The following is a 14,052-nucleotide window of genomic DNA, read 5'->3' as shown; positions in this document are numbered from 1 at the left end:
TCTTGTTAAAAGATCCAGCTTGGTAAGTACTATTGAGCTGTGTTGGGGGTTTGGGAATGATGTTATAATTATTATCTATATAAAATCCATAAGTGTCATTGAAGCTCTGTAAGTACAAGCCCTAGTCATCTGGTTACAGGAATATTTCTTTTTAGTGTGATTATAGGTAGCGGGAAGTGGTGGAGTAAGGCTGAAACATGCGATTTGTGTCCTATTTGGAAATGACACGGGAGGGACATGATGTGGGTCCCAGGTCACATTGGTAAATATACAAGGCGCAGGAAGGTACCCTGGTACTGCCCTTGTATACTTACTATCTTTTAATGGTCCCTCATAACTACCCAGCAATGTGAAAGGTTTTGTCCTTTCGATAGTAAGTTTGCGGTATTTATCAAGTAGTTAGCCAAAGAAGATGGAATCCATAGAATTAGAAATAATAAGAGGATAGCTCTGAGATGCAATATACTTGGCAACAAGAGAGTCGCTTTCAGCTGTTGGGAAGCAGACACAGGCCTAACCAGTAGAACATCAGGAAAGTGCCAGCAAACATCTGAAAGAGGAAATAAGCATTTCATATTTGTGTGAGCCTTTTGGCTATCTTCAGAAGGCAAATTCTTGAACAGGTATTTGAGGTCTTGAACGAGTTCACATGCTTAGGTTTTGGTGTCTTCCTAGTGCCTGCAGGGACTCTTAAGAGACAGATGGAAATTCCCTGGAGCTCAACAACAGTAGAGATACTTTAACCTGGGACAGGGGCCCTTTTGTTTTGGGCGTAGCTGGTCCTCAGGTGCTCCTTCCTTCTAGGTTTTCAGTAAGACCAGGTCTCCTCATTGTACAGGGGAACTAACCTCTTTCTTCATAGGGAAGGTAGTACTTTACCTCCATATTCTCAGAGGGCCATTTGAACCTGGCCTAAGTCCACAACATGAGTTGGGGTCTTTTGTGCTTTTTCATAAAATAAGAGCTCTGGGGTAAGCATCTCCCATACATCATGGGCTAAGCTTCAAAGACTCTTTTGGGGCCATCCTTGTTCATACCTAGGAAGGTTCATACCTTGTTCATACCTAGGTAAAAGGGAAAGCCAGTTTTTGGAGCTCACATGACAAAATTTTGCTAGTGTCCTTTTGAAGACATGATTGGCTTTTTCACTCTACCTGAAGATTGAGGTAATGCCTATGGCTGAGGAAATATACTGGGTCACTTCGGCTGTGAGTAAAAATTTTTGACACTTCTAATGCCTTTTCTGTCCTGGTAGAAGAAGCTTAAAGGTATCATCGCATAAAGGTATCTGTAAACACTAGCCAATACTTCAGTCCTTTGCAGGGCAGACTTTGGATGAAATCCACTTGCCACACCTCCTCAAGAAATGTTCCTCAATGCTTTGAAGTTCAAGTAAAGGCAGAGATATAGGGTAGTTTCCAAGGTTGTTATAAGCACAGAGTTCCTAGGCCCGGTGACCCTCTTTACTGTCTGGAACAAATTGTTTCCTAGAAATATTTGGAAGATAAGCCTATATAGTCCTGTCCCAGGTGTGATGAGTCATGGATGTGTTTAATTATCTTCCATTGTTCCACTCCCAGAAGGAGAAGTTTGCTTTCTCCCATTAAACATCCCAAGGGGTCCTTCTGTTCAGTTGATTTGATTTCTTCAGTAGTATAACAGGACAGAGTTGGCATGCATAGCTTTTAGCTTCTGTAGTATTAATGCCAGAGCCTGCAATATCAATTCCTCTTTTTGCCATGGTTTTAGGTGTCCTAGCCACCAGGGTCTCTCCTTTAACAATGAAAGCATCCCCCTTTTAGTGTCCTATACAGTGAAAGACAGCTATTTCTTTGGGGAGTTGAACCCTATCTAGAAGTTCTAAGATTTCAGAATGGTGCTTTATAGGTGAGCCTTTATCAGTCAATAATCCCCTCTTCCTTCCATACAGCCACATGGGCCTGGAGCACCAAAAACCCATATTTAGAGTCAGTAAAGATATTGACTTTCCCAGTTGGAGGGATCTAAAGCAATTATCTCTGTCTTCTAGGTAGAAGTCTGGGGAGGTAAAGTCGTGTTTTCAATAATTTCCTGCTGACTAACTATGGTGTATCCTGCTTTTTTCTTCCCTTCAAGGGCACAGCTACTTCCACCTATAAACTATTCAATCTTGGAGGTAAGCGAGATTCATCTTCCACCTATAAACTATTCAATCTTGGAGTTAAGTGAGATTCATCTTTAAGGCAAGACATACTGGAATGAGTCTATTCTATGATTTCAGTGCAAGAATGAATGGGTTGGGGAACCTTTCTCCTGAAGGGGAGAATCAGGAAGCAAAGTGACTGAGTTCAGAACATGACATACTTTAAGAGTAACTGACATCTGTGTATTGAATGAAATGATTTGATATATAAGCAGATGTACCCAGTTAACCACTGTTGTCCCTTAGCTTCTAAAACTCCCAGTATTTGGTAAGGAGTCATACTTCCAGCTATTGTCTTAAGGTAAATTTACTGGATTCCTCCACCAATAATGTGGCTACAGCTTGACTTGAGAGGACCCTGGCCATCCAGCTGCCACCTGGTCTGCCTGTTAAGAGAAATAAGCAACAAACCTAAGATTATTTCTGGGCCTTTAAGTGAGGACCCACAAGGGTGTCCCTTGCCCTTCAGCCTGTAGAGAGGGAAAGTCTAAGAGCTGCATTCCTACAGCAGGGGCAGTCCTTAGTTTCTCCTTCAAGGGTAGGAAGGTCCTGTCTCAGTTTAGAGGCTTATGATCAGTTCCCTATAAAGCCTCATACAGAGGTTTTGCTATGAGGCCACAACCAAAAATCCAGATCTGATTCTTAAACAGTTTCTTAGCTGCTTTGTGGTCTGAAAGGGGCTGAAGTGCCAGTATAGCCTCCTTCCTATCCCAAGCCAAAGCCCTGACACTAGGAATAAGCATAGTTCCTAGATATGTAACTACTTGAACAGAGAGCTGTGCCGCATGGGGAGACCCTCAATGTTCTCACTTTTCTCTCCAAATTTGGGACCTAGATAGTTTTTTTGTTGGAGTACTCCTTAGAGGAGCTGGATATACAATTTACATCCTGTATGAGAGTCCCCCTTATCTAATTGTAACTCTTTAAATTATTTCACCAAAGCATTTCCAAACAAATGAGGACTATCTCTAAACCGTTATGGTAAAACTGTCCACATAAACTGGGACATTGCACAAGTATCTGGATCAATCCATTCAAAAGAAGAATGTATCGAGAATCTGGGTGCAAAAAAATGCAAAAAAAAAGACTATATTTCAAATCTGAGACTAGAAGCCATCTAGAATCTTCAGGCACTTGGGTGAACTCAATATACCAGAGTGAGGATAGTGAAAGAGTTAAGAACTATTGGATGGATTGGAATCATGACCTCACTTACTGCCCTTAAGTCTCAGACAAACCTATATTCTCCATCTGCTTTCTTTACTGGCAAGATGGGGATATTCCCTAGGGACTGGCAAGGCCTTGGCAGCCCATATTTTAAAACCTTGGTTATCAATACCCTTTTAGATCCTCAGGACTCAAAGGGAATTGCCTTTCCCAAAGATATTTAACATTAGATTTTAAAGCTACACAAATTGGGGGTACTTTAACATTCCTGATGGGAACTTTGTTGTTCCAACTGGAGGGGTCCACCCTAGTAATATGTGATAAAAGGTTAGACTTCTCCCATCTGTGTAGATGCAGGCATTCAAAGTCAAAAGCAAAGTTCCATCTGGCTCAGCAGTTTCATAAGGCTCATCAAGTTAAAACATGGCCTGTAACTGGAAGAGTAAATCTCTCCCCATCAAAGGAACTGGACATTCAGACATAGAAATCTATGGGAAAACAGTGGTCTCCTAGGGAGCCATCTAAAGGGTGGGTAAATCCGTTAATCTTTGGTTGTCCATCAATTCCAGTTACTATACAGGAATAAGAAGATAACGGCCCTGAGAAATGAGTAACAACTGAGAAGGTGGCCTCTGTATCTAATCAGAATTTAATATTATTACCTGCCATACCCAGGGTTACACAAGGCTCCTCTGTAGAGATGGCAGGAGCCATAGGGGATCTCAGGCCTGAGACCCTCTTCAGAGCTTGAGGAAGTCCTTTCTCCAATAGCCCTTTTGTCTATAAAGACACATTGACTGAGACTCAATAGCCAGCAAATTGGGGGCTCTTGTCTGGGTATCCCAGATGTCACACCAATCTCACTGTATTTCCATAAGGTGAGAAATTTTGAGGTGTCAAGAGTGCTTCAGAAAGCTTCCAATAATTTGGCCTTCTGATTATTTCTATTTTTTTTTTCATCTCCTCCACCCTGTTCCTATTGCTATAAATTACAAGGGTCATAATACCTACAAGATGATTCTTAGGAGTCCAAGGAGGGCCCATTGGTTTTTTTGTTGTTCTATTTTGTTTTGTTTTTGCAGTTTTGGGCTGGGGCTGGGTTTGACCCACCACCTCCGGCATATGGGGCCAGAGCCCTACCACTTTGAGCCACAGGTGCCGTGCTGTTTTGTTCTTTTTTAGGTCTGTTATATCAGAAATAGATCAGGAGATAAAATGCATTCCTAAGAAAGCCTGTCTCTCCAGGGAATCTGAGCTAGGAGCCTCAGCCAGGCAACCCTGCAATAGAGGAGGGTTCTCATCTTTTCCCTGAATTACCTCTTTAACCCTGTCATAGTTTACTGTCTTCACTATCTATTTTCTCATGCTATTAGACTAGTGATAGGGTTTCAGCATTTACAGTCTGTACATTCTCTCTGATAACAATATTAAGGTGTAAGTCACCAGCAGGATCTCCCCCTGCAGAGTAGAGAGCATGGCCGTGATTTGGAGTGGCTATCCCATCCACATATTCACAGGCAGTACCTAATATTCTGTTTTTCTTCTATAGTACAATAAACAGACAATAGTATCTGGAAGTCCTTCCAGGTTAAGTAGACAGATCCTACTCCACAGACAGAGTAGGGGTCCTTTTCTGAGCAGGATTACACGGGGTGATGATAATGTTTTTAAATGTTCGAAACCCCTGTATGTGGCCAGCATCATATTGAGGTCAGGCTATACAGATTAATCATAAACTGCTGTCACAGCAAGGCAAGCACAAACAGTGTGTAAGGCATCCATCTTGGTAATTCACCCATCCTTGAGGGGTAGCAGATTGGAAACTTGCCAGCAACTTCCATGTTCAGGGTAGTTGGGGTCTGGTATCAGTAAAAATGGTTATAGTTATAAGCTCTTGACCTTCCTTTCCTGCCTTATCCCTACCTTTTAAAACTACCTTTTGAAACCTGGTCCCCCATTTCTCAGGGAGATGGATCTGAGAAATTCCTCTTGTCTCCTTACTCAGTGCCCTGCAACATTAAACCCTTTCTCTGCTGCAACAACTACTGACTCAGCATATTGGCTTCCTCCCCTGCAGTGAGCAATAGAACTTGGTTGGACGGTAACATCAGCACATTACCAAAACCGTATATTTTCAGGCAATAGAAAATCTCAATTTCTAAAGCTTGAAACAAAATTTAGTGACCAGGAGAGAAAAAGAAAAAAATGGTTTGAGTTCTGTCATCAAAATGAAAACATAATCATGCAAGATTTCTCTCTGTAAGAAGCAGATGTTGTTTCATTCTGAATCTATAAAAGAGCTCTAGAGATTTGTGGTCACAGCCAAGTTGCAACTAGTGATTATAAAATAAGAGAGGTCATCTGCTCTGTGTGATATTGGTGTTCTGAATTTGTTTATAGCTAACCTTAATTACAATGGTTCCAAAACCTGAGATGGATGAACAAAAGGTCAATCTTTCAAAACACATCTCAAGTGTGCTGTTGTTCTATTTAATACTGCACGAAAATGTACCTCAATAAGGTCTACGAATTAGTTTGTAGATCCTTCTGTAAGATGATAATTCATCTACGGCCTTGAGAAGACTTACCATGATTTTCACCTTATAGGACTTCAGACAAAAGCATAACACAGACACAGCCTGGAACTAGACAGAGAAAGTAATTCACTGAATGAAGTAATTCACTTGGTGCCTTAGACAAGCTAATCTGCCCATCAAAGCAAAAAAAAAAGAAAACAAAACATAATTCAGTACACCTGGGATGTCTTTGTATCCAAGGGAAAAAAAGAATCCAAAAGAAATTGTTGACATTCTGGCTACTTAAAGTAAATACCTTGTTAAATGAGATTTCTGCTGAGACTAGGGTGTTCTGTCTACCAGTTCAAACAACATAATGGAAGTAAAGTGCTCCATGTTTCCTCTTGACTTTCCCATCCAAAGATCAATTTAGTAGAAAATTAAGAACTTCCAAATAAAGACAGTTTCTAGTGTTAGGAGCGTTAGGAACCATTATCATTATTTTATATTTTAAGAAACAGTGAGCTTCCAATTCATCCTTCACTTTAGCTGAGGGTTCCCTTTTGTCCGATTAAATACCAAAGTCAGTAAGCATTTTGAACATAACAAGATCTGAATTTCAGTTTTAGCGGAAAAATGTGACAAATCTCATAACACATTAGGAAGTTGGGGTAAAGCAAAAAATCTTGTAATGTTTTAGACATATTCATTCAAAAATGTTATATGGCACTGAAGTCACTTTCCTGTTTACATGGTATCTATTTTCTTCTGGTTCTTATTACTCTTTTATTCTATATACATTCCAATGGGCCTTCACTAATTTATATTAGAGTACAAAGCTTAGATTAAAAAACCTATCTCGAGAACCTTATACAAGATTTATTGTGTCAATTATTTAATGAACTTCATAGATCACAAGAGAGGACTAAAAGATCTAATATTGTTAAATCAATTACAAAGATAACGTATTTCAAGGACTAGTATTTGATCCACTCTGTGTACAAATTTCTATATTTAGATTCAATTCAATGAGACCTCATGTATCTACCTCACTTAGGGCACTCATCAATTTCCCTTATCTGTTTAATGTACACATCTCAACTCTTCAACACTTTTCCAGAAAAAATAATTCCTACTTAATTTTTCTTGGTGGCTACTAATTTTTTTAGCATAGTACCCAGTACCATGTATTCATTCATTAGTGTTTGTAGAATGCATATATGATTTTCATCTAAGTTTGTTCATTTATGAAATACTTTGCTAAAAATACACTTTTAAAAATTTATTCCCAGGAGAAACAAAAATTTAAAGTTTCTTTGGTTACCTTGGCTGATCATCTGAATGATCTGCATCAACATTACCCTTGTATTATCTTACTCATTAACATGATCGATCCTACCATTTATTACTAATAATGATGGAGGGAGTAATAATGTCTGGCATTAAATGCTTTTTTAAAATAGATAAAGCTTTTAGTGACATTATCCTATTTGATCTTCACAAATTCCATGGGCCAGTAGAGTGGTCACTATTATTCTTATTTTGCAATTTAGCACATGAGAATCAGAAAAGTCGAGTTACTTAAATAACTTAAATAATGCAGATCAGCCCCCAATTCACAAGTACATAAATTATAAAACCTTCCTCAATCTAAAAACAAAATAACAAACACCCACATTATCAGAGAAATCACCTGTCCACATCACCATGTAACTATGGGAAACTCTTATCATATCTCACCTCACATTCCACGTTTCTGGAACTTTATGGAGAAGAGAAAGTACATGTTTTCACAAATTGCTTTCCATTTGCTGGAGTAAAATTCTTTAAAATACATTCTTTTCTCCTGGCATATTTCCATTGCCTCCTATTGCTTTATGTTTGTTTATGCATCTTTAATGAGGCAAGGAGTGTTCTGCTGCCATGTGGGCTAATTTTCTGAATGATCACAGATGAACTTATTCCCAAATCATACCAAGGTTCTGTACCGAGAGATGTCTTCAGCTCATGTCTGGCATCTCCAACGGAAAAGTACACAGAGGGACGGAAGTCCTTCTCTTAGAAGTCTTTCTCTGCCTTCTTTCAATCAGGCCATCATGTTCAATCCCTCCCCTGCTACCATTTGGAAACTTATTCCAGAGTCTTTTCTCTGTGTATCTACTATCACGCCTTACAGTGTATGCGTCACACCTCAACTCAGCCAATCTTTATGAAGCAAATGTAGACATATCAACCACTTGCCCCAAATCCTTCCAGAGCTTTCAATTTCAGTTAGAATTTAGTCCTAAGATCTCACCATGACCTATGGAATTCCACCAGATCTGGATGCATCTCTAATACTTTTCCCACCCCCACACTGTGCCCACGGTGCATTAGACATGCTGGCTACTAGGACTCTCCAACATCAAAGCCTTTGCTTTCACTCTGACTAAAATACTTTTCCCTTAAATATTTCCACAGCTCTCCCACTCACATTATTCAAGTCTCTGCTCAAGATCATCTCATCAAAGAGGCCTTCCCCCTAATTTTTAGGTCCTTAAATTATTTTTTATGATACCTATTACTACATAGCATTGCACTGTATTTTTATTTATCTATTTTTTTAATATTCTGCCCAAGGATATAAATTCCTTCAAGTCAGGAAATTTGTTTGTTAGGGACAGCTGTCTTCTCAATATCTGGAATAATGCTTTCATATAGTAAGAACTCTATATGTTGAACACATAAATAAATTAGTGAGTAATTTTTTTAGTTTCCAGAGCTATTATTTTTTCATTTCTGTCAAGGTTTTGTAGATATTTTAATGGGAGAATATAGAAAGCGAATATGAATACAACCAACCAGTTGGTATCTAACCCCAAATTTCTCTTGCAGGACCTCAAAGTCAATGTCAGAACTACTTAAACTACAATGAAATAGATGAACGGTAGGAAATACTCAAGTTTTCCAGTTGATGATATTCTTAAATACAGTAAACTTTTGTTGAGTATCATAAGTGTCTCGGAACAAAGAGGGTACCTTGGGCCCACACTAGACAAGTAAATGTGGACAATGTGTAATTACTTCTGTCAAGAAACTCATAGTGTAGTAGCTTATTTTAGTAGTAATTTAATTTATGGAAATGAATTTGAGAAAAGAAAAGAGGAAAAGAGAGAGAGAAAGAGTCGGGAGGCGCCTGTGGCTCAGTGAGTAGGGCACCGGCCCCATATGCTGAGGGTGGCGGGTTCAAATCCAGCCCCGGCCAAACTGCAACAAAAAAATAGCTGGGCGTTGTGGCAGGCGCCTGTAGTCCCAGCTGCTTGGGAGGCTGAAGCAAGAGAATCGCGTAAGCCCAAGAGTTAGAGGTTGCTGTGAGCCGTGTGACGCCACGGCACTCTACCCGAGGGCGGTACAGTGAGACTCTGTCTCTACAAAAAAAAAAAAAAAAGAGAGAGCGAGAGAAAGAGAAAAGGAAGGAAGGAAGAGAGGACAGGAGGGGTAGGAGAGGAAGGGACCAGTCCAGGCTGTACACACTATGTGCAGTGGTCATAGACAGGGAAGAAAGAATCCAAATTAAAAACGTAATCAAAAACAATTTAAAAAGTGCTTTTTAAAAAAGCCTTGGTATATATTACCCAGGCTATATTTTATTATTATCTGGTTTGAGAATAATTTTTTAAAAGATAACATTAAAATGTTTTTTTTTTTTTTTTTTGTAGAGACAGAGTCTCACTTTATCGCCCTCGGTAGAGTGCCATGGCATCACACAGCTCACAGCAACCTCCAACTCCTGGGCTTAAGCGATTCTCTTGCCTCAGCCTCCCGAGTAGCTGGGACTACAGGCGCCCGCCACAACACCCAGCTATTTTTTGGTTTTGCAGTTCAGCCGGGGCCGGGTTTGAACCCGCCACCCTCGGTATATGGGGCCGGCGCCTTACCGACTGAGCCATAGGCGCCGCCCAACATTAAAATGTTTTATAAATTAGTATTTGGAAATACAGGAACCCATCTACTTATAACCTCATCAACCCAAGTTTTCATGTTCACACAAATGACCCAAATAACTTCTAGAATGAGTTGCCATAAATGGGAATGTGCAGCCAATAGCCTTAATTGTAATAATTTATCAGTTTATCACCCACTGATAAGGAAACAGGAAATGTGATCGTTTTATATCTCAATCAGATGTTTACTAGATTATTAGTATTTGTTAACATTTTTTTCTACTAAAGACTGTGATGTTTGTGAATAAGGAAAGTTTTGTGTATTTTTTCATTTTTTATGTCCAGCGTCTACCCATTTAGCATATAGTGCACATAAACCATATATAATTCTCATTTATTTCACCCTTTTAAATGTGTTTTGAAAATAGGTCAACTTTACCATGAAAAAAAAATTTATAAATGAATAAAAGTATAAGTTTAGCCTCAATTCTGTCATTTTCTATTCTTTAATATGATTTATAAAACCTACCAACATCTATCAACTATTATCACAGACCAGTAGAATTGCACATCCACCCCTCTAGGTGTCTAATCTAGGTGTCTGCTAAAAGATTAAATGTGAATTTCTTTGGTGATTTATGCTTCTGTTATATTTCTACACCATCTGTTGCCTCTTTATTTTGGAAAACTGAACCTATCTCTGCTTACAGTTTAAGGGACCATTCTTAAACTTTGCTGGGTGATCTATACTACTAAACTTCACTTTCACTTACATTTCCAGAGTTGGACATCTCTATGGGAAATGCAAAGTGATTCAAAACACTCGAGATGAAAAGTAAATTCCATGAGTTATTTTTTTGTTGTTCTTGTTTGCCTTTGGATTTTTAGTTCCGTATTCTATACCTTTTTAAATCAATAAGCAAATCCACAGTGTGAATTGAATTTTTATCTGGCTATTCACTGAAATAAAATTCAAATTTTTCTTACTTTGAAGGAATCTGTCCTAGAAAATTTCTCAAAACTGTTCACTAGTCAATAAATGCTAATTTTCAGTATTGTAGTGAGTCGCCAAATGCATATTAACACTCTTATTTTCATCATAAGGGTCTTTTGAAATAGGCGTGCATAATATCTTGTAAGCAGGGTTGAACATAGGATGTTATTTTAGAACAAATAGGAATTGATTTATTAAGCAAATATGTATTGAACCTAAATTCTACAGTAATTGGCATATTAGGCATAAAGTAAATAGTCCACAGAGAATGCTAGTCTGGTTTCCAAGAGAAAAGCATACATAGAGTTTTCAGCAATGTACAATCATTCCTGAAGGTTATAATGAAAACAAACAAACGACAACAAGAAGAAAATAAAAACAGTATTCACATAGTACATTATAAGAAACCAAAATTTTTCATAAAAATTAATTATTCAGAGACAGTTCTTTATAAGTCTCTTGCATTTCTGCATGTCTGGTGATCAGGGACACTAACTTCCCTTTTATTCTTAATTATCTATCCAAGGATGTTTGTATAGAAGACAGTTTTGGAAGTTAGAAATAGTGTTTCTCTCTGGAGCAGGGGGCAGGTTTGTTTCATGTTCAACCTAATAAAGATCATTTCTCCTTCTGAAAGAAACATCAGTCGAGTTTGCCAACTGCCAATTATAAAAGATTCAAATTACGGAAGCTAAGGGCTCCTCAGCTGTGAAACAAAAATTACTGCATACCTGTTTATTAAAAAATCACATAAGATTGGGCGGCGCCTGTAGCTCAGTGAGTAGGGCGCCGGCCCCATATGCCGAGGGTGGCGGGTTCAGACCCAGCCCCGGCCAAACTGCAACCAAAAAATAGCTGGGCCTTGTGGCGGGCGCCTGTAGTCCCAGCTGCTTGGGAGGCTGAGGCAAGAGAATCGCGTAAGCCCAAGAGTTAGAGGTTGCCGTGAGCAGTGTGACGCCACGGCACTCTACCCGAGGGCAGTACAGTGAGACTCTGTCTCTACAAAAAAAAAAATCACATAAGATTCTCAGCATATCCCAAATGACACAAACATGAAGCTCAAGCTGCTTCTCCACCATGAGTACTAAAGCCCCTTTTCCCTGACCAAAGAATCTGGTGTTTTCTGTTAGCATCCATAAAACTGTGACAAGTCTGATAGTTTGCAAGTAGGGTAAAAATCTTAGATCCTTGACAGTTCTTAACCCTAATTAATCGTTAAATATCCAATATGCAGAGTTTTAACAAACAGCACTAAGAAACAGAGGGTAATGTTGTAGTCCTGTCATTTGCAGAAAACAGCCCCCATCTGCCCTGTTGAAAAGACACTTAGAGTGCAGAGCAAGGTGGCTGAGGCCTATAATGCTAGCACTCTAGGAGGCCCAGGTGGATGGATTGGTGGAGTTCAAGAATTGAAGACCAGCCTGAGCAAAAGTGAGACCTCCATCTCTACTAAAAATAGAAAAACTAAAGCAAGAGGATCTCTTGAGCCCAAGAGTTTGAGGTTGATGTGAGCTATGACACTACTGCACGATACCAGAGGCAACAAAGTGGGACTTTGTCTCAAAAAAAAAAAAAAAAAGACACGTAGAGATCAAAATTAGTTGTCTTCAGCAGTGCTAAGGAAACTTGGTATCTACTTGCTCACAGAAGAAAAACCTTAGAGCATCACGCCTCATCGTGGAGCCTGAACTTAACACTACTTACTAGCTTCATGTGAAATTCTAACATAAGACTATCTGAATTTCCTGAAGGAGATAAAAAGAGAAAAGGGAAGATGCAAAACATGATAAGGCAATAGCTAAAAATTTTCTTTAATTCAAGAAAAAAAAAAGAAATTTAAGATGAGGGAGCATACTGCAGCTTCGTTTGATGTCTGTCACTCAGTGTCAGCCACACTGGCCATTTTTTTTTTTTTTTTTTGGTAGAGACAGAGTCTCACTTTATGGCCCTTGGTAGAGTGCCGTGGCCTCACACAGCTCACAGCAACCTCCAACTCCTGGGCTTAGGCGATTCTCTTGCCTCAGCCTCCCGAGTAGCTGGGACTACAGGCGCCCGCCACAACGCCCGGCTATTTTTTTGTTGTTGCAGTTTGGCCGGGGCTGGGTTTGAACCCACCACCCTCGGCATATGGGGCCGGCGCCCTACTCACTGAGCCACAGGCACCGCCCCACACTGGCCATTTTTGTTTCTTAAATGCACCAGGCTCTTTTTGCATGCTCAGGTCCTCTGTGCGTGCTGTTTTCCACCTGGAATGCTATTATCAATGGCCCTTTTTAGGATGGGGGCTTTTTCTCATACTTCAATTTACATGGCACCTCTTCCAAAAATTCCTTTCTGACCACTTTATGTCAAATAGCCTCTTTTCTCTTAATCTCCACAAAGCATTTTATTTCCATTTACTATGATTATTTAATTGATCTATAGATATACTTGTTTATTGCTGTCTGTCTTGTGAGGGATAACATCCTATCTTCATGTTCTTTGTTGTGTCTGCACCATCGAACACAATGCCTAGTGCATGGGAAGCCCTCAATAAATATTTTTTGAGTAATAAATACATTAGTGGATGTGAGCTTTTAATCTAAGTATTTGAACACAAATGTAACATTAAGTAAATATGTAATTATAGTCATAAAGCTATTTCATATTTTATATAAAACTGTAGGGTGGTTGAAAAGAAAAATTGTAATGAGCCGGGGCAAAAATTTAAAAATAATTCCAACAAAGCCCAAGGATAGTAGGACGCTATTGAAAGAGATAGTGTAAGTGGGATAATTTCAATATAAATAGTTTAATGTGTGAGTGGATAATATGAGAAATATCAGTGGAAATTAAACAGGTAATCTCCAAATAGAACACAAAACAGATTATGTACTTTACAAATTAAGGGAGTTAAATAAGTATGTAAGCATGTGTGATTATGCACCACTCCACCCCACACACATATCCTAAAGATGAACATGATTATGTAGAAGAAGGTAGGAATAAAAGGAAACAGCAAGACAGAATTAAAAATACAAAGTCAGACTAGAAAGAAAACTTGTTATAACATTTTGTGGCTACAATAAGCTGTTTGAAAGAATTGATTCTAAAACTGAAACAAATCAAACAAACTCAACTATGTATTATCCTATAAGAAGCAGCTTTAAAATAAAATAATTCAGATGTTTAATAGTGAAAGAATAAGCAATGTCACACAAGGGCCATGATAACTTGTATTAGACAAAGGTAAATTTCAGACAAAAGCATTAATTAAAGTAGAATCAACTT

This window comes from Nycticebus coucang, chromosome 18, assembly GCF_027406575.1.
Source record: "Nycticebus coucang isolate mNycCou1 chromosome 18, mNycCou1.pri, whole genome shotgun sequence".
NCBI lineage: Eukaryota > Metazoa > Chordata > Mammalia > Primates > Lorisidae > Nycticebus > Nycticebus coucang.
This window is presented reverse-complemented; position numbering follows the sequence as displayed.